General features: G+C 44.3%; 1 pseudogene; it reads left to right on the forward strand.

Annotated features, from left to right (window-relative positions):
• The first annotated feature begins 3,842 nt into the window (after window positions 1-3,842).
• On the forward strand, window positions 3,843-3,951 carry LOC133398717 (5S ribosomal RNA; annotated as a pseudogene).
• Window positions 3,952-19,411: the final 15,460 nt, after the last annotated feature.

The raw sequence follows: 19,411 nt of genomic DNA on the forward strand, positions 1-19,411 counted from the left end.
AGTTTAAATTAATGATATTGTCCCAACATTATATTCAAAACTTTGTTTTATCATGCGAGTAAAACTCAATGATGGTTCTGATTTTTGACACCCGCTTACAAATTGGGATTTCAAAATGCAATTACAGCTAATCACACAGACGTTATTGATATCTATCATCTTGATTCCGTATGAGTAAAATTTTGCTTTTAAATGTTGAATCCGCTTGCCAGAGTTAGACTCCACGATCTCCTAGCAAATACAGTTTCTCGTTTTCGTAAGTGAATGTGAGACGTTCTAATTTCCTCACAATTTGTAACTTCTCTTTCTGAATGATTGATAAAGTCTTCAGTGCTCTCTGACATTATGTGCACTTGCACATTTTAATATGAATTAATCAACAATTAGTAATCACCAAAAGTATGTATTTTTTAGCGTTTTATGATGAAGTCATTTTCCAACAGCAACACTTATTTAGCCTTTACGTAAGAACACTGAGATGTCCCAGGTGACCTGAACATCACTTTGGAAAACGAGTGGTCAAGTTAGGTTAGCTTAACAAATTAGATGATAAAATTGCATTTTCGCCATCAACGACTGAAAGAAAATGTTAATACAGAAGACAGACTCCTGTAAGTTGTCAACCTCCTTCGAGTGACCAGTCAGAAGATTTTAAGGACGCTAAATTGGATATCACTTCACATCAACAGGTAAAGCTAATGGAGATACACGGGGCCTACTCGTGACCATACATTACCTTAAGATTATTGTACTTAAGTATGATAACCAAACTACATTTGTTTACAAATATGTATTTGTTTTCTTTTGTTTTATGTTTTCAGTAGTCTCAGTAGCTTATAGTAGTTAAGTATTTCACGAGAGGTTGGTTTTGCTTTCACTGTCGTTTTTTTGCATTAATTCTTGGCAGGGCATGCTTACTGTTTTTGGATATACGTTGAAATGTTTAATGACCAATATTAATGTCTTTTGACGTTCCTGGCATGTTTTTAGTCGATTATTAAGACCTATCGCGTGACAAATTGGAACGTTGGGAAACCATATTAGTAGAAGGGGTGTAATTTGCCTCCTCAGCGACGATGGCGCGAGAGTCCTACTGTCAGTTCGCAAAGCTGGAAACAGGAAGTTGTTGACTGAGGCAGGGCTATTGATTTCTTTTCGTCAAAATGTTGAGCAAACAGCTATTCAGCTTGTGGCCACAACAAAAATAAATAAACAAATAAATAATAAAGCTTGTGGCCACAACATTATACCAACAACCGATTGTTATGACAAATAACGAATTTTTTTCTTTGGTTGTTTAAGTCTTGGCGGCACGGTGGCCGACTGGTTAGAGCGATCTCATAGTTCTGCATGTTCTCCCCGTGCCTGCGTGGGTTTTCTCCGGGCACTCCGGTTTCTTCCACATCCCAAAAACATGCATGAATTGAAGACTCTAAATTACCCGTAGGTGTGACAGATAACTAGCAACCCTTAATTGCTCAGTGACTGTTTTTTGTCAATGTCTTTATGTCTCAAAAGTGTTCTCTGTCAATTGACTGTCTGTTGTCGTACGAGAGCGGCTCCAACTACCAGAGACAAATTCCTTGTGTGTTTTTTGGACATAGATGGCAAATAAAGATGATTATGTTTCTGAAGAGTTGGTGACCAGGATGTGGAGGGTCCAAGAGGATTTTGCATGCTCTTGTCTGAGTTTTGGCAGCGTGCAAGTTCTCAAATTCTCTAGTGTGTTTACTTTTCAAAATCTATGATCTGATCACACATTTGTAGTGTTGAGAATGAGTTTGCATCATCCACACAAAAAAATCCAAAATAGACCAGCCAACAATTGGAGAATAAAGATGACGCGATCCGCTCGATATTTTTGAGCGAAATATGATATTTTTTAAATATAAAATGTTGCTTTTCAGGTAACCATGTGGCTAACGGCCATACTACCCTGAGAATCCCTGATCTTGGAAGCTAAGCAGGGGCGGGTCTGGTTAGTACATGGATGGGAGACTGCCTGGGAATACCAGGTGGTGTAAGCTTTTTCACTTTAGATTCTCGTGGAATCGTTTTCTTATCGGTGGTTGACCTAAAATATAATGCAGTCATTCACTCTCTGATGACTGACCATCTCTTTATTAGGAGACAGAATCTTCACGTACCTTTTTTAAACATCCCGTTTCTCCTTTTCCGACAGTAAAAAAAAATAAGAAATCTATACACACACATATATATATATATATATATATATATATATATATATATATATATATATATATATATATATATTAGTATCACGTGATACGTCACAATTGTATCACATCAGTGCTTTTAATTGGCTCGAGGCTAAGGATACAAAGGTATGGATTTTTAAATGATACGTAATTATTGCACATTATTGTGTGGACCTCAAAGCCACGGTTTATGAACCCGAACCACTTCCGAGGAATACATTACAGTCGAGTGAATGGCAGTATTAGTAGAAGTAGATTAGATAGAGAAAATTCAATCAGAATCAGCAGAATCAAAATCAGAATCCTCTTTATTTGCCGAGTATGTCAGAAACATACAAGGAATTTGTCTCCGGTAGTTGGAGCCCCTCTCGTGCGACAACGGACAGCCATTTGACAGAAAATACTTTGGAGACACAATCACATTAGACCAAAGTACGGAGAGTCACTGAGCAATGAAAGGTTACCGGTAATGTGGTCATGTCGATGCAAATTTTGTGTTATTTTTTTGACAATCGTGCAAATGATGCAGAGTCCTCAAGCAATTTAGAGCAATTTGAAATGACTGATTGAGCAATAATCTGGTACAGTGACAATTGTGCAAAACGTGCAGAGACTTCGAGAAATTTAAGCAGTATAAAGCGAATTGTAGTGCGATAATCTGGAACAGTGTCCATTGTGCAAATGGTGCAGATACTTCTCAAGCACATGAGTGGCCAGTATTGGTCAACAACAGATATGCAAATTGTGCAGAGTGGCGAGACTACTTCAGTGAATGCACAAATAATGTATAATTGGCCCGACAGAGATGGGACAACAATCTCAAGACAAATTGGCAGCATGTTACAATGCAATTGTAAGTGAACTGTTTAAGAAGTTAACGGCAAGCGGGACGAAGGTGTTGGAATGTCTGCTAGTTTTAGTTTGCATTGTTCGATAGCACTTGCCTGGGGGAAGGAGCTGGAAGAAGACAATTATATCTTACCCGTGCACTCACTGTCGTAGTCTCGCCACGCTGCACTATTTGCATATCTGTTGTTGACCAATACTGGCCACTCATGCCAGTAGCATCTGCTCCAATTGCACACTGATTGAAGAGAATCTGCAACATTTGCACAATAAACATTGTCCCAGATTATCGCACTACTCGCTTGAAGTCTCGGCGCCCTTTGCACAACGGTCATTGACCGGACTATTGCAATATTAGTATTTCGAACTGCTTTAAATGCTAGAGGACTCTGCATCTTTTTGCACAATTGTCAAAAAAAAAGTACTGGCATTACCAGATAACTAGCAACCCTGAATTGCTCAGATCAAATAAAAATGATTCTGTTTCTGAAGGGTTGGTGACCAGGATGTGGAGGGTCCAAGAGGATTTTGCATGCTCTTGTCTGAGTTTTGGCAGTGTGCAAGTTCTCAAATTCTGTCGTGTGTTTACTTTTCAAAATCTATGATCTGATCACACATTTGCAGTGTTGAGAATGAGTTCGCATCATCCACACAAAAAAATCCAAAATAGACCGGCCAACAATTGGAGAATAAAGATGACGCAATCCGTTCGAGATTTTTAAGCGAAATATGATATTTTTTAAATATAAAATGTTGCTTTTCCAGGTTACCATGTGGACTTACGGCCATACGACCCTGAGAATGTCCAATCTCGGAAGCTAAGCAGGGGTGGGCCTGGTTAGTACTTGGATGGGAGACCGCCTGAGAATACCAGGTGCTGTAAGCTATATATCTTTGGCAATCGTTTTAAAAAGAACAAATAGATAAATAAATAAATAAACAAATAAAAACAAAGAAACACTATTTATCTGTGCATAGGTCAGATGCCACTGAAGATTTGGTGGGAAGTAAAAAGTTTGGGGGCTTCCTCCCCACTTACCGGTGTACTCCCCCAGCGGGGTGTAGTTTTCCACCACCGTGCGTTTCAGCAGCTTCTGCGTCAGCTTTTGGAAAGCGCTGAGCAGGCGGGAGTTGTAGCAGCGTGTCAAGGTCGTCGACAGGCCCCCCACCACGGCTGCCCTGGCTCGGTCCTCGTTCCACCAGGATCAAGCCCTCCAGCAGGTAGACCTGGAAGTGGAGGGTTTTGGCCACGGTGCCTGCCAAAGAGGACAGAAGGAGAGTTACGCTTGCCCGCCCGCCAACGACCCCGCCACAAAACGCTCGCGCTCCTCACCTGGAATGAAGCGGCACTGGTGGAGGTGGAAGCACGCCAGGGAAGTGGAGCCTCGCGCGCACTTAAATATCGGAAGCTTGATGCCAACTCTCGTCACCTCCCCCATCTTGGTGTATATGGGGACGCCGGGCGGGTCCTGGATGCAGGCCGTGTGCTGGCGCTGCGTTTCCCAGATGTGCAGAGTCCTGGCCTGGTCGAGGAGAGCCATGCCCATGGTATCCTTGGCCTCCCAGAAGTGGTCCAGCACCTCCTGGATGAGCCACTCCGTCTCCTCGGCCCCTCTGGTGCGGCGACGGCAGTGTCGGGCCAGCTCCCTGGCCGAAAGAGTGACCGGTCGGCCGCCGTCCGCGCCCTGCTCGGCCTGCTTGGCCCGTCTCAGGAGCTTCTTGTCCTCGGTGTCCCACTCGAAGATGGCCAGGGACAGCCTGGCCATGAAGGGACCGTAGAGGATGTGGGCGTGTGGCATTTTTTCAGATTGAGTTTCAGTCCTGCTGCTGCATCAGCTACCTTTACTTTTAGGTGTCCAATTTTTCTCAAGGCTTTACGAGTCATTGACACCTCAGCCCCGATGTCCACCAAATAGGGTACTCCTTCCCCTGGCGAAGCGACGCATGAGGTGCCACACGTCCAGCCGCACCATCAGACCTAAGGCACGCGGGTAAAGAGAGAGCGTTAGAGTGGGACGCGAAAGAGCCTGCGTGCCGAAGAATAAATTTCACCAACCTTGCCCTTCCCGGTGGTGCAGCAGCAGTCGCGGTCCACGTACAGAATTTGAGGCGGGGCCTGTCCCGCCTCCCTGTACCGCCGCATCAGTCCACTCGCCATGCTCGACAGCCCCTCGCCCTCGGCGACAGTGAGCACGGACATGAGCACCTGCCCGTGCTCGTTGCCCACGTTGGTGACCCAGGTGGCGGTTCCGGCGGCCGCCCCCGCAAGCTTCTTGGCCATCTGTAAGCGCAAAGGCACGGGGTGTGTGTCAGCAGCGGGCGGCGTGGCGGCAATGGAAACGACGCGCACCCTCGGACGACTACGTACCTTCTTGGTGGAGTCCATCTTCAGCACGCTCCCGAAGACCAATGTGATGCGGGCCTTGTTCTCGGGAATCACCGCCCTCACCAAGGCGGCCAGAAAACCAGACTGTGCGGGGCACAGGGCGCATGCACCCTAGAACGCCAATGGGAACACCCAGCTGCTCCAGCACGGAGAGGTACTCCAAACTGTGCCTCAGCCACTCCAAGGTGTGCCCCTCCTGGATTTTCCGTCGCATTTTCCCACGGGAAGCCTTTGACGTAGAGCGCTTTGGCCAGCCATTCGTGCTCGGTCTCCGGCAAAGTTTGGCGGAAGCCCTTCGGCAGCACCTGCGACAGATGGACGATGACGACACTCTGGTAATAAGTGCGGGGCGCCCACACAGGTCCCCGTGCGCCTGCCCGCGTTGCAATGCCTACCTTTGTGTTGGGGGCCGACTCTGTGCCAGCTGTCTGCCCTCTGGCAAGTGCACCTACGCTTGAGGCGGCTGCTGACGGTTCCTCAGACACTGTCGAGTCGAGACATCGCTGTCAGTCTAATTTCATTCTCACTCAGACTACGCAGTAGAGACAATAAATAATAAATAAAGTATCACGTCGGTCGGTCAAAGACCATATCTGTACGTCTAAATGACCTCTGAAACTGGTTGCAACATAATTATTCACTGTCATTATCTTCTAACCCAGAGAAGTACAATTGGACTGCAATATTTAGTATATTTATCAATTGTGACCATTCAGTAGTTTATGTAAATTACTGTATGAGAAATTACTGTACGAGTAATTCTGTATGAGAATTCAATATTCTCATAATGGGATCGACCCACGGCCAGCCGTCCAGTCTTTCTTTTATTTATTTTTTTGATTGTCAACAGAATTGATTTTACTCTCATTGTACTAAAACATTTACTCTTGATTGTTAATTCTGAGTTCATGTAACTACATTATCATGAATACATACATTTATATTTTTGGCAAATAAAGATGATTCTGATTCTGCTTCTGAGTCTGGAGATCTCAGAGCCAAAAAGTGGCATTGTTTTAACCCTGAATCCATCTGTTGGTCAAAAGGCACAAACTGCTTACAATACCTGGTATGACCAGCCAGCCTCCCACCCAAGTACAAACCAGACCCACCCCTGCTTAGCTTCCAAGATCAGGCATTCTCAGGGTAGTATGCCCATAAGCAGAATACTCTATAAGATGTTTGATATTTACAGGAAAGGCGCACATCCAGCATCTTGCTTTGACTTCCGAAATAGGTTGCAACATAATTATTCCTGTCACTATCTTCTAACCCAGTAGTACAAGTGGACTGCAATATTTAGTATATTTATCTTTTGTGACCAATCAGGATTTATATTATTATTTTATTTTATTTTATATTCAACATTAGTCGGCTCTGTGCTAGAGGGAAAAAAAAAAAAAAACTGTACCGGCATTACCAGATAACGAGCAACCCTTTATTGCTCAGTGACTGTTTTTCTCAATGTCTTTATGTCTCAAAAGTGTTCTCTGTCAATTAACTGTCTGTTGTCGTACTCGAGCGGCTCCAACTTCGAGAGACAAATTCTTTGTGTTTTTTGGACATACTTGGCAAATAAAGATGATTCTTATTCTGATTCTGACATACATTACGTAACCACTGTGCGTTTGTGTGCGATGTCTCACGTCCAAACCCAATTTTGGGTCACGGAACTAGAGTTTTGTATTAAAATAAAATGTTCCCATTGCTTTTGTCTGCACTGGTGTAGCTCAGTGGTTACTTCCTCTTGAAATAATTCTACTGCAGAATTGCTCTTCTCAATCCCTTCCAAGGGATCGAACCATGGGTGCTGTCCAGTGATTTAAAATATATTTTTTTTAAATGTATAAATATATTTGATAATATAATATATATTCCATTTGTGTGCAGCCTCATAGGTAAATTCTCTTTCACCATGTTTACTTTGGACTCTGTGCTCCATTATTTGACCTGAGTCTGGAGATCTCAGAGCCCTACTGGGTTTATATCCGATAAGCATTTCTTTCGTGTATTCAGGACTTCTACCATTTAGTGATTTATAGACCAGTAGCAGAACTTTAAAATCTATTTTAAAGCTGACTGGGTGCCAGTGACTTTAGAATTGGAGTAATATGGTCTGACCACTTTGTTCTGGTCAGAACCTGAGCTGTAGCTGTTTAATTTACTGTTTCATCAGGAACGTGGCATCCTCTCGTGTTACTTGTTTGGTCAAGAGGAGAACGTTTTTCCGGTGTGCTGTGCTGCGTTGCAGATGCATGTGCGCTCGCCAGGAGCGACACTGAAATACAATATATTTCCTAATTTAAAAAAGAAAATGTAACTCAGCTCAGCGGTTACTTCCTCAAGAAGTAATTTGACCGCAGACTTAGGCTCTTCTCAATTCCTTGTTCGGGATCGAACAACTGGCCCCGTCCAGTGCATTTAAACCAACTATTTTCACCCCCGTTCAATGCGTATTCATTTGGATTTGCGAGTTCATGACGTACAACTAAAGGTAAGTTTAAATTTTTCGGCAGTCTTCTCGCACTGGTCTAGCTCAGTGGTTACTTCCTCAAGAAACAATTCTCTCACAGAATTCGCCTCTTCTCCATCCCTTACTTGGGATCGAACCACGGGTGCCATCCAGTGTTTTCCTTCTCTTTGCTTTATATTCCCAAAGTGACAGTTTCTCGTCAATTGAACCCGAATTGTATAAGTCACACCATCTTCGTACTATGACATATGATTCTTTAAACCTTGGAATTAGAGTAATGTAGCTATAAAAAGATATTTTCTCTGAATGTGCAATACTCTAGGGTAGTTCGGTGGTTACTTCGGCTGAATTCTGTATGAGGATTCAATATTCTCATGATGGGATCGACCCATTGCCGGCCGTCCAGTCTTTCTTTTATTTCTTTTTTTGATTGTCAACTGAATTTATTTTACTCTCATTGTACTGAAACATTTACTCTTGATTGTTAATTCAGACTTCATGTAACCACATTATCATTAATACATACGCCACGACGAATTTACCGGAAGAAAATAATTTTTCAAGACCATTTACATTAAGTGACGAGACAGCGACTTATTGGTTGTAACTTTTTACGTCTCAAGTGGGCAGGGAGCAGTGTCCACATTCATTACGTATACTTTGGAAACGCTAAAACAACAATGGTGCACAATTATTTAATGTGCGCAGAAAGTAAATTTGGCCTTTATTTTTTTTTTTCCCCTAAGCAAATGTCAGGAAATGAAGGATTTTGTGTCAAATCCGCGATAGCGTAAAATCAGTGATAGTACTGACATCCGGACCAGGTCGCTTTTCCAAAATAAATTAAAAAATAAAGTCCCATAGCAGAAAGACAATATATTAGCAAAATAACCGTCACTGGTGAGGATAAGCACTACAGAAAATGGATGACTCGATGTTTATATTGTTTGCTTGGGTGAGAAAGACATAAAGGTCAATAACAGTGAAACTTCACAAGTGGATCAGTTTCATTTAAGTGTTGTCAGTGCAGTGGACAAAATTAGCAACAAAAGTTACTTTTATTGAAAACTAGCAGTTAATGTGTTCTCCATCCCCCACGGGCCAGATAGGACCCCCTGATGGGCCGGTTCTGGCCCGCGGGCCTTATGTTTGACACACCTGTTCGAGGCTGTTGCGTCACCACTTCCAAATATGGGATGCCGCACCCCCGTTGCCGTCGTCCTGTCACACAAAGCGAGTGGAGAGTCAGTAATTTACTGACAACAGTGTTGCCAGTAAGTAACTGTAAAAGCCCTATGAAATGTCTTAGTGTAGTTATTGTATATTGTGCATTTCATACACAAGGTAACTCAATGTGCTTTACTTGATTGAAAACATTTTTCAAAAAAGAACATTTTAAAACAGTACAAAAAAATACAAGACAGCGAAAAAGCATTTGAAAACAAAGAGACAAAAATTACTAAAAACGTACAGTGAAAGAAAGATCATTTAAAAATGAAAATGTCCTAAACATGAGGAAAAAAAAGAATAGTTTTAACCTGGACTTAAAAACATTTACACTTGGGGCTGATTGAAGCTTTGTTGGCAACTTGTTCCATTTGTGTGCCGCATAACAGCTAAATGCTGCTTCACAATGTTTTCTTTGGACCCTGTGCTCCACTATGTGTCCCCATCCTGCCTCAAAGTCTGCGCGGACCAGCTTGCTCCAGTCTTCACAGTGATCAATAGATCTGTGGAACTGTGTGAAGTACCATCCTATTTCAAACGCTCCACCATCACCCCAATCCCCAAGAAACCTCCAATCCCGGGTCTGAATGAATACAGGCCTTTCACCCTGACATCTGTGGTCATGAAGTCCTTTGAACGCCTCATGCTGGAACACCTCAAGAGTGTCACAGGTTCTCTGCTGGACCCCCTGCAGTTTGACTACTGAGCAAACAGGTCTGTCGATAACGCAGTCAACATGTGACTGCACTTAATCTTATAGATCACCTTGACGGCGCGGGGACTGACGCGAGAATCCTGTTCGTGGACTTCAGCTCTGCGTTCAACACCATCATCCCCGAACTCCTCTCCTCCAAGATTCTCCAGCTCAGCATCTTTCCTGCCATCTGACAGTGGATTTGCAGCTTTCTGAAGGGCAGGACACAACAGGTGAGGCTGGGTGACACAACCTCTACCACACACACCACAAGCACTGGGGCGCCACAAGGATGTGTCCTCTCTCTGCTACTCTTCTCTCTCTACACGAAAGACTGCACCTAAATGCACCCAGCTGTCAAACTCCTGAAGTTTGTCGACGACACCACAGACATCTGCTTCATCAAAGAGGGTGACGAGTATGCGTATCGACAGGAAGTGGAGCGGCTGGAGCTGTGGTGCGGCCGACACAACCTGGAGCTGAACACACATGATCTTGGACTTCAGGAGGCATCCTTCGCCACAGCTGCCCCTCACGCTGTCCAACTGCCCCGTGTCAACCGTTGAGACCTTCGTGTTCCTGGAAATTACAGTCTCTCAGGACCCCAACATCAACTCCATCCTCCAAAAGGCCCAGCAGAGGATGTACTTCCTGCGGCTTCTGAGGAAGCACGGCCAGCCACAGGAGCTGTTGAGGCAGTTCTACACAGCAGTCATCGAATCAGTCCTGTGTTGATCCGTCCTGGTTTGGTGCTGCCATAAAAAAGGACAAACTCAGACTGCAATGGACAATCAAAACTACTGAAAAAATTGCCGGAATCCCCCCTACCCACCCTTGAGGAGTTGCACACTGCTAGAACTAAGACAAGAGCATGCAAAATCTTCTTGGACCCTCTACATCCTGGTCACCACCTCTTCCAGCTCCTTCCCTCGGGTAGGCGCTATTGATGAATGCAAACTAAACCTAGAAGAAATTCCAACAGCTTCTTCCCTCTTGCCATTGACTTCCTAAACAGTTAACTTACAATTCAAGATGGCGCCTACCAGTGTGGTCGCCTCGGTTATGCGCTCTCCAGTATTATTTTTGTTTTTAGACATTACACGACTCACTTACACAAGGGGAGACTGCTCCGGACTTTCTTTCACCAACTTTCGCAAATCCGCTCAGTTTTTTCCCCGGGTTACTCACCGGAGCAGCGAACGTGGTCCTCGGCGCATGGAAATGGAGATGACGCCACAGAGGGCAGCGAGCCGGCATCCAAGTCAAACTCTTCAAGAGAGGATACAGATTGGCATTTCCGTCCATTCACCTTGCGAATGTACGCTCCCTACCTAACAAAATGGATGTGCTTCATCTTCTGATAAAGACCAGTAAAGACTTCGGACGTTCCGCCGCCATGTGCTTTACCGAGACTTGGCTTTGTGAGGCTGTACCCGATGGCGCCGTCATGCTTCCGGATTTTATCGGGGAAAACAAAAGGCGGCGGGATATGCTTCTATATCAACAAAAAATGGTGTACGGACGTCTCGGAGCTCAGCACACACTGCAGCCCGCATTTGGAGTCGCTGTTTTTGAACTGTAAGCCATTCTACTCGCCGCGTGAATTTGCATCATTCATACTGCCTGGCGTTTACATCCCGCCTCAAGCTAACGAACACCGCCCTGCTAACGCTCGCTGAACAAGTCAACGAAATTGAAAAAAAGCACCCGGACTCACCCCTCATTATTCTCAGGGACTTTATCAAAGCTAAACTCAACCACAAACTCCCTCAATACAAGCAGCACATTGACTGTCCCACCAGGGAAAATAAAATTTTAGACCACTGCTACACTACGCTAAAAAATGCATACCATGCTATACCTCGTGCAGCCCTGGGCTCGTCTGATCACTGCTTAATTCACTTAATACCAACATATAGGCAAGAACTTAAATGTGCGAAGCCTACAGTGAAAACAGTGAAAAAGTGGACCAATGAAGCAAAGATGGAACTTCAAAGCTGCTTAGACTGCACAGACTGGGGTGTCTTTGAAAATTTAAGATGGCAGCCTGGATGAATATACGGACACTGTTCCATACTATATCAGTTTTTGTGCAGATGTGTGTGTACCAACAAAATCATTTCGCACATTCAACAACAACAAGCCGTGGTTCACGGCTAAACTTAAGCAGCTTCGCCAAGCTAAGGAGGACGCATATCAGAGAGGGGACACGACCCTGTATAATCGAGCTAGAAACCAGCTGACGAAGGAAATTAACATTGCAAAGAGGAACGATGCGGCAAAGTTGGAAAAACAAGCGCAGCTGGGAAATTTTGAGAACTGTTTGTCTTGATTTGACTCCAAGCAGCATGAAATGTGATTTGAATCATAAGCAGTTGATTTTCCAAGACTAAAGTTTAAACAGTCACTCTATATGCTTGACCTGTGAGTAAAGAGTACAAAGTTGGGGGTATTGTATATTACTATCGGTTTTTAATCCCATTCTATGGGTCAAAATTGTAGACTACATTCAAGATGATGGGTGTGGTCTTTTCTGGTCCTCAGTCTTATCCGACAGCCCCCGGGGTACCTTACCCACTGACTCTCTTGGTCTCTTCCATCTTGGTTGTTCGCTCTTCTCTTGCTATCAGCTCCCCGGCTATGGGGCGGCCTCCGGCCATCCCTCCCCCCTGCCCTTTCTTTGTTCGGGCACACGGCTTGGTCACCGCAAGCCTTGGGGATGGAGGCTCCCTAGCCTCCGTGGATCGCTGCTGCTAAGCCTCCCGAACAGTTGCTGCTGAGCTACCAGATATGCTCCCAGAATACTTCAGCTCTCTGAACTTGCTAGCGGATCCTTGACCCAATGCAGGGGGGGAGATGGTCATATTCTCCCAAGGAGGCGTGACGAACAACTATTTTTCGCCTTCCGCCTCTTTTGTTTTATTTTTCTACATCTTTTTTCTTCTTCAACCAAACCTGTCTCCGTGCTTCCCGAGACGACTGAGACAGGCCACCCCACTTACCAGCCAATCTACGTTCGTGAGTAACACACCAGTATTTGCCAGACTGTATAATATTAGTTCCTAATAATTTCGGGGAAATTACTAGCTTCACACAAAATCCCAATTTTGCTCTCTCTCACTTTGACTCAATGCATTAAACACTCACATTCACATTTTTATCATTATTAGGGTTATTTTCTTTCTTTAGTTAGACCCCTTTGTGTGTTTCCCTCTAGATCCCTTGTAGATGTAATTAAATATTCTATAAAATTCCACTCTTGGTTGTGTTTTGTGTGTGTTGAGTTTAACAATGAACCTCTGTTGTCTATGACTCCAAATTTCATAAAATGTAGCAACCTTCAAATGATGAAACTGATAAAAAGGTTTCTCGTCACTTTCCCTAAATGTTATACACACAGGAAGTTCTCGATTTACAAACGAGTTCCGTTCCTACGCTGGTGACGTAACCCAAATTTCCGCGTAAGTCGGATTTCAGCCGTTAAAGTCGAAATTTACGTCGAAATACTTCTGGTATTCAACAGAAAATGGATGGATGAATGAAGGAATATCTGTAACGTGATCGTGGCTCAAGTTGATAGGACAGATACAGATAAGTGCAATTCAGTTTAGGTATCTGCAGCATCATTTTGTCTCTTTTGCCATTCATGTGTCTCTGGTTTCTCATTAAATACAATTCAGTTGCAGATCTCACCAGTTGAATTCCGGATATCTGCAACTGAATTATAGTTGTCTGTGATTCCTGTTTGAAATATCTACAAGCCAAGTTCATTTTGACGAGTCATAGGTCAAGTTATAGTTATCGACAATGTAATGTTGCCCGGTTAAAACTTGATTTGAGATATATGAAAACAGACACGTCGATAGTCTCTTGAATTGAAGTAAATTAAGGATATATGTAACGGTGCACTGGAATTATGACTAGTAAGAATCAAATTGTAGACATCTCAAACTGGAGCTACAGATATCTACAATGCTGTTGCAGATAGCCATTAATTCACATTGCGGATATCTGCGACTGCATTTTAGATATATGTAATGGCGAATATACACAAATGGCAAACAGATGCAACATTTAAAAGGGACAGTAAGTTTGACGATCCGGAACAAACAAACATACATACACTCTAAAAATGATTGGGTCAAAAACAACCCAAAATGGGTTATTTGGGTAACCGTAATGCGTTCCTGAAGTTGGACCCACTCAACGAGTGGTTATTTTAGACCAGCAAGTCTGGGTTATGGGGTTTGTTCCTGCATTTTGGGTTGGGGCTGTCTACCCCAAAATGGGTTGAACACAAACCTGCTGTTGGGTCGAACGCGACCTTGCCGTTGGGTTGAACACAACCCTGCAGTTGGGTCGAATGTGCTCTTGCCGTGGGATTGGTCAAATGGGAAACAAAAAATGGCCTAAAACAACCATCCATCCATTTTTTGTACCGCATTTCCTCACTAGGGTCGCGGGTGTACTTAAGCCCACCCCAGATGACTTTGGGCAAGAGGCGGGGTACACCCCGAATTGGTTGCCAGCCAATCACATTGAACTTTTCTACAAATAATAAATGTCTCATATTAATGTAGGTATGAGTGACTAGACTTTTGTACTTACTGTTCCACTTCACCATATCGGAAGAAGTCAGCAGGTGGCTCCAAGTCGCAGCTGAATGAAATGGGGTTTCTCAAACCCATGGTGGTGTAATTGTAACCCAATGTAGTTGACCAATCTCAGAACCATCAGCTCATACCAATGGCTGGGTTGTGAAATCGATGCATTTTTTTGTGTTGTGGGTAGGGAATCTCTTATACAACAGATGGATTAATAATGTTCTCGAGTTTTTTTTAATCCAATGTTGGTTCAAATTGACCAAACCTCTGACCCAACTACACCAAATCAACAGTTGAGTTACAAGTTTGACCCATCTTTTTTTTAGTATGGACATACATACATACATACATAAAGTAGAACACAGATCTGCAATATCATTTTGCCAAGGACAAATTATATCACTTTTGCAATTGATGTGTATGGGGTTTGTTATTACATTTATCTACTATTAAGCCGTCAATATCTACTGGTGAATTATGGATATCTGCCATGGAATTGTGGAAAATCTAATAATCCAGTTAGCGATATCTACAGTAATTGTAGATATCTGACAAACCTTATATGCACGAATGGTAAAAGTGACATAATTTTTCCTTAAGGCGACAGTCCAAATTTGAAATGACAATTGTGGATAAGAAGAATGTGGTTGCGGATCTCTCAAATGTTCGTTTTGAGTAGGTAAAACTGAATTTCAGATAGCTGTAATATGTAGTGTCATGTTAAAAGGACTTGCCATATAGGAGTCGAACATATCAGACACCCAATGGAAATAATCTCATTGAAGGACATTATTCAGGGATTTTGATAAAACTTTGTTCAATGAGAAATAAGAAGGCAATTGCATTTGTAATCTCATTATTGTTTCATATGGATCACATCAACAGTACTCTCTTTCAAACTGTTTTAATCAGAGCGATGAACCATTAGCACCCCAATGTGGTAAATTAGCTACATTAAATTAGAGATACATCAGCCACCCATTCATTTCCGCTAGTTTTTTCCTCATTGATTTTGTTTTAATGTGAAATAAGGAAAAGTCAATAGGGCGCTACTGACACCTAGTGGGATGTAGTACGAAAGACATCGTTGTGGAGTGGTCGTTCGAGTTTAAATTAATGATATTGTCCCAACATTATATTCAAAACTTTGTTTTATCATACGAGTAAAACTCAATGATGGTTCTGATTTTTGACACCCGCTTACAAATTGGGATTTCAAAATGAAATTACATCTAATCACACAGACGTTATTGATATCTATCATCTTGATTCCGTATGAGTAAAATTTTGCTTTTAAATGTTGAATCCGCTTGCCAGAGTTAGACTCCACGATCTCCTAGCAAATACAGTTTCTCGTTTTCGTAAGTGAATGTGAGACGTTCTAATTTCCTCACAATTTGTAACTTCTCTTTCTGAATGATTGATAAAGTCTTCAGTGCTCTCTGACATTATGTGCACTTGGACATTTTAATATGAATTAATCAACAATTAGTAATCACCAAAAGTATATATTTTTTCGCGTTTCATGATGAAGTCATTTTCCAACAGCAACACTTATTTAGCCTTTACGTAAGAACACTGAGATGTGCCAGGTGACCTGAACATCACTTTGGAAAACGAGTGGTCAAGTTAGGTTAGCTTAACAAATTAGATGATAAAATTGCATTTTCGCCATCAACGACTGAAAGAAAATGTTAATACAGAAGACAGACTCCTGTAAGTTGTCAACCTCCTTCGAGTGACCAGTCAGAAGATTTTAAGGACGCTAAATTGGACATGATGTCACTTCACATCAACAAGTAAAGCTAATGGAGACACACGGGGCCTACTCGTGACCATACATTACCTTAAGATTATTGTACTTAAGTATGAAAACCAAACTACATTTGTTTACAAATATGTATTTGTCTTCTTTTGTTTTATGTTTTCAGTAGTCTCAGTAGCTTATAGTAGTTAAGTATTTCACGAGAGGTTGGTTTTGCTTTCACTGTCGTTTTTTTGCATTAATTCTTGGGCAGGGCATGCTTACTGTTTTTGGATATACGTTGAAATGTTTAATGGCCAATATTAATGTCTTTTGACGTTCCTGGCATGTTTTTAGTCGATTATTAAGACCTATCGCGTGAAAAATTGGAAAGTTGGGAAACCATATTAGCAGAAGGGGTGTAATTTGCCTCCTCAGCGACGATGGCGCTAGAGTCCTACTGTCAGTTAGCAAAGAAAGAAACAGGAAGTAGTTGACTGAGGCAGGGCTATTGATTTCTTTCTTCTTTTTGTTGTTCAAATAAATAATAAAAGCTTGTGGCCACAACACTATACCAACAACCGATTGTTATTACAAATAAAACAATTTTTTTTCTTTGGTTGTTTAAATCTTGGCGGCACGGTGGTTGACTGGTTAGAGCGTCAGCCTCACAGTTCTGAGGACCGGGGTTCAATCCCCGGCCCCGCCTGTGTGGAGTTTGCATGTTCTCCCCGTGCCTGCGTGGGTTTTCTCCGGGCACTCCGGTTTCCTCCCACATCCCAAAAACATGCATGAATTGGAGACTCGAAATTTCCCGTAGGTGTGAATGTGTGTTTGTTTGTATGTGCCCTGCGATTGGCTGGCAAGCAGTTCAGGGTGTACCCCGCCTCCTGCCCGATGATAGCTGGGATAGGCTCCAGCACGCCCGCGACCCGAGTGAGGAGAAGCGGCTCAGAAAATGGATGGATGGATGGATGGTAACCAAATTCGTAGAAGGGGTGTAATTTGCCTCCTCAGCGATGATGGCGCTAGAGTTCTACTGTCAGTTAGCAAAGCTGGAAACAGGAAGTTGTTGACTGAAGCAGGGCTATTGATTTCTTTTTGTCAAAATGTTTAGCAAACAGCTCTTCAGCTTGTGGCCGCAACAAAAATAAATAAACAAATAAATAATAAAGCTTGTGGCCACAACATTATACCAACAACCAATTGCTATTACAAATAACTACTTTTTTGGTTGTTTAAGACTTAATACATGGCTAAATCTATTGGATCGACGTGGACCACGTGACCAAAAAACATGAGCATCAGGCAACATTCTTTCGATACAAACGTTGAAAAACAACACAGTTGACATTCATTTCATAATTGTTGTTTGGCGTGTCCATATGTGACTCATCTGTGCTTATCATGTCGAGCCCCACCTCCAGGCAAATGCCCCCTTCCCATGGGCTCACCACCTGTGGGAGGGTCCATAGGGGTCGGGTGCAGTGCGAGCTGGGCGGCGGCCGAAGGCGGGGACCTTGGCGATCCGATCCCCGGCGAGAGACGCTGGCTCGCGACGTGGAATGTCACCTCTCTGGCAGGGAAGGAGCCCGAGCTAGTGTGTGAGGTCGAGAAGTTCCGACTAGATATAGTCGGACTCGCCTCCACACGCAGCTTGGGATCTGGTACCGGTCCTCTCAAGAGGGGTTGGACTCTTCCACTCTGGAGTTGCCCACAGTGAGAGGCGCCGAGCAGGTGTGGGTATTCTTATTGCTCCCCGGCTTGGCGCCTGTACGTTGGGGTTCACCCCGGTGGACGAGAGGGTAGCCTCCCTCCGCCTTCGGGTGGGTGGACGGGGCCTGACTGTTGTTTGTGCCTATGCACCAAACAGCAGTTCAGTGTACCCACCCTTTTTGGAGTCCTTGGACGGGGTGATGGAGAGCGCTCCCGCTGGGGACTCCATCGTTCTGCTGAGTGACTTCAATGCTCACGTGGGCAATGACCGTGAGACCTGGAAAGCCGTGATTGGGAGGAACGGCCCTCCCGATCAGAACCCGAGCGATCTTCTGTTATTGCACGTCTGCGCTCATCACGGATTGACCATAACGAACTCCATGTTCAAGCATGAGAGTGTCCACACGTGCACTTGGCACCAGGACACCCAAGTTCGCAGTTCGATGATTGACTTTGTGGTCGTGTCATTGGACTTGCGGGCGCATGTCTTGGACATTCGGGTGAAGAGAGGGGCGGAGCTAGTCAACTGATTACCACCTGGTGGTGAGTTGGCTCCGATGGTGGGGGAAGATGTGGCGGGCCCAAACTTATTGTGAGGGTCTGCTGGGAACATCTGGCAGAATCCCCTGTCAGAAGGAGTTTCAACTCCCACCTCCAACAGAACTTTGCTCATGTTCCGGGGGAGGGGGGGGACATCGAGTCCGAGTGGACCATGTTCCGCGCCTCCATTGCTGAGGCGGCCGACCGGAACTATGGCCGTAAGGTGGTTGGTGACTGTCGTGGCGGCAATCCTCGAACCTGTTGGTGGACAACAACAGTGAGGGATGCCGTCAAGCTGAAGAAGGAGTCCTATCAGGCCTTTTTGGCCTGTGGGACTCCTGAGGCAGCTGATGGGTACCAGCTGGCCAAGCGGAATGCAGCTTTGTTGGTCGCTGAAGCAAAAACTCGGGCATGGGAGGAGTTCGGTGAGGCCATGGAGAAAGACTTCCGGACGGCTTCCAGGAAATTCTGGTCCACCATCCGGCGTCTCAGGAGGGAGAAGCAGTGCACCATCAACACTGTGTATAGTGAGGATGGGGCGCTGCTGACCTCGACTCGGGACGCTGTGAGCCGGTGGGGAGAATACTTCGAAGACCTCCTCAAATCCACCGACACGCCTTCCCATAAGGGAGCACAGTCTGGGTTCTCTGAGGCGGGCTCTTCTATCTCTGGGGTTGAAGTCACCGAGGTGGTCAAAAAGCTCCTCGCTGGCAAGGCCCCGAGGGTGGATGAGATTCGCCCAGAGTTCCTCAAGGCTCTTTATGTTGTAGGGCTGTCCTGGTTGACACGCCTCTGAAATATCGTGTGAACATCGGGGACAGTGCCTCTGGATTGGCAGACTGGGGTGGTGGTCCCCCTTTTTAAGAAAGTGGACCGGAGGGTGTGTTCCAACTACAGGGGGATCACACTCCTCAGCCTCCCTGGTAAGGTCTGTTCAGGGGTGCTGGAGAGGAGGGTCCGTC

Source organism: Phycodurus eques, unplaced genomic scaffold, assembly GCF_024500275.1.
Source record: "Phycodurus eques isolate BA_2022a unplaced genomic scaffold, UOR_Pequ_1.1 contig_296, whole genome shotgun sequence".
NCBI lineage: Eukaryota > Metazoa > Chordata > Actinopteri > Syngnathiformes > Syngnathidae > Phycodurus > Phycodurus eques.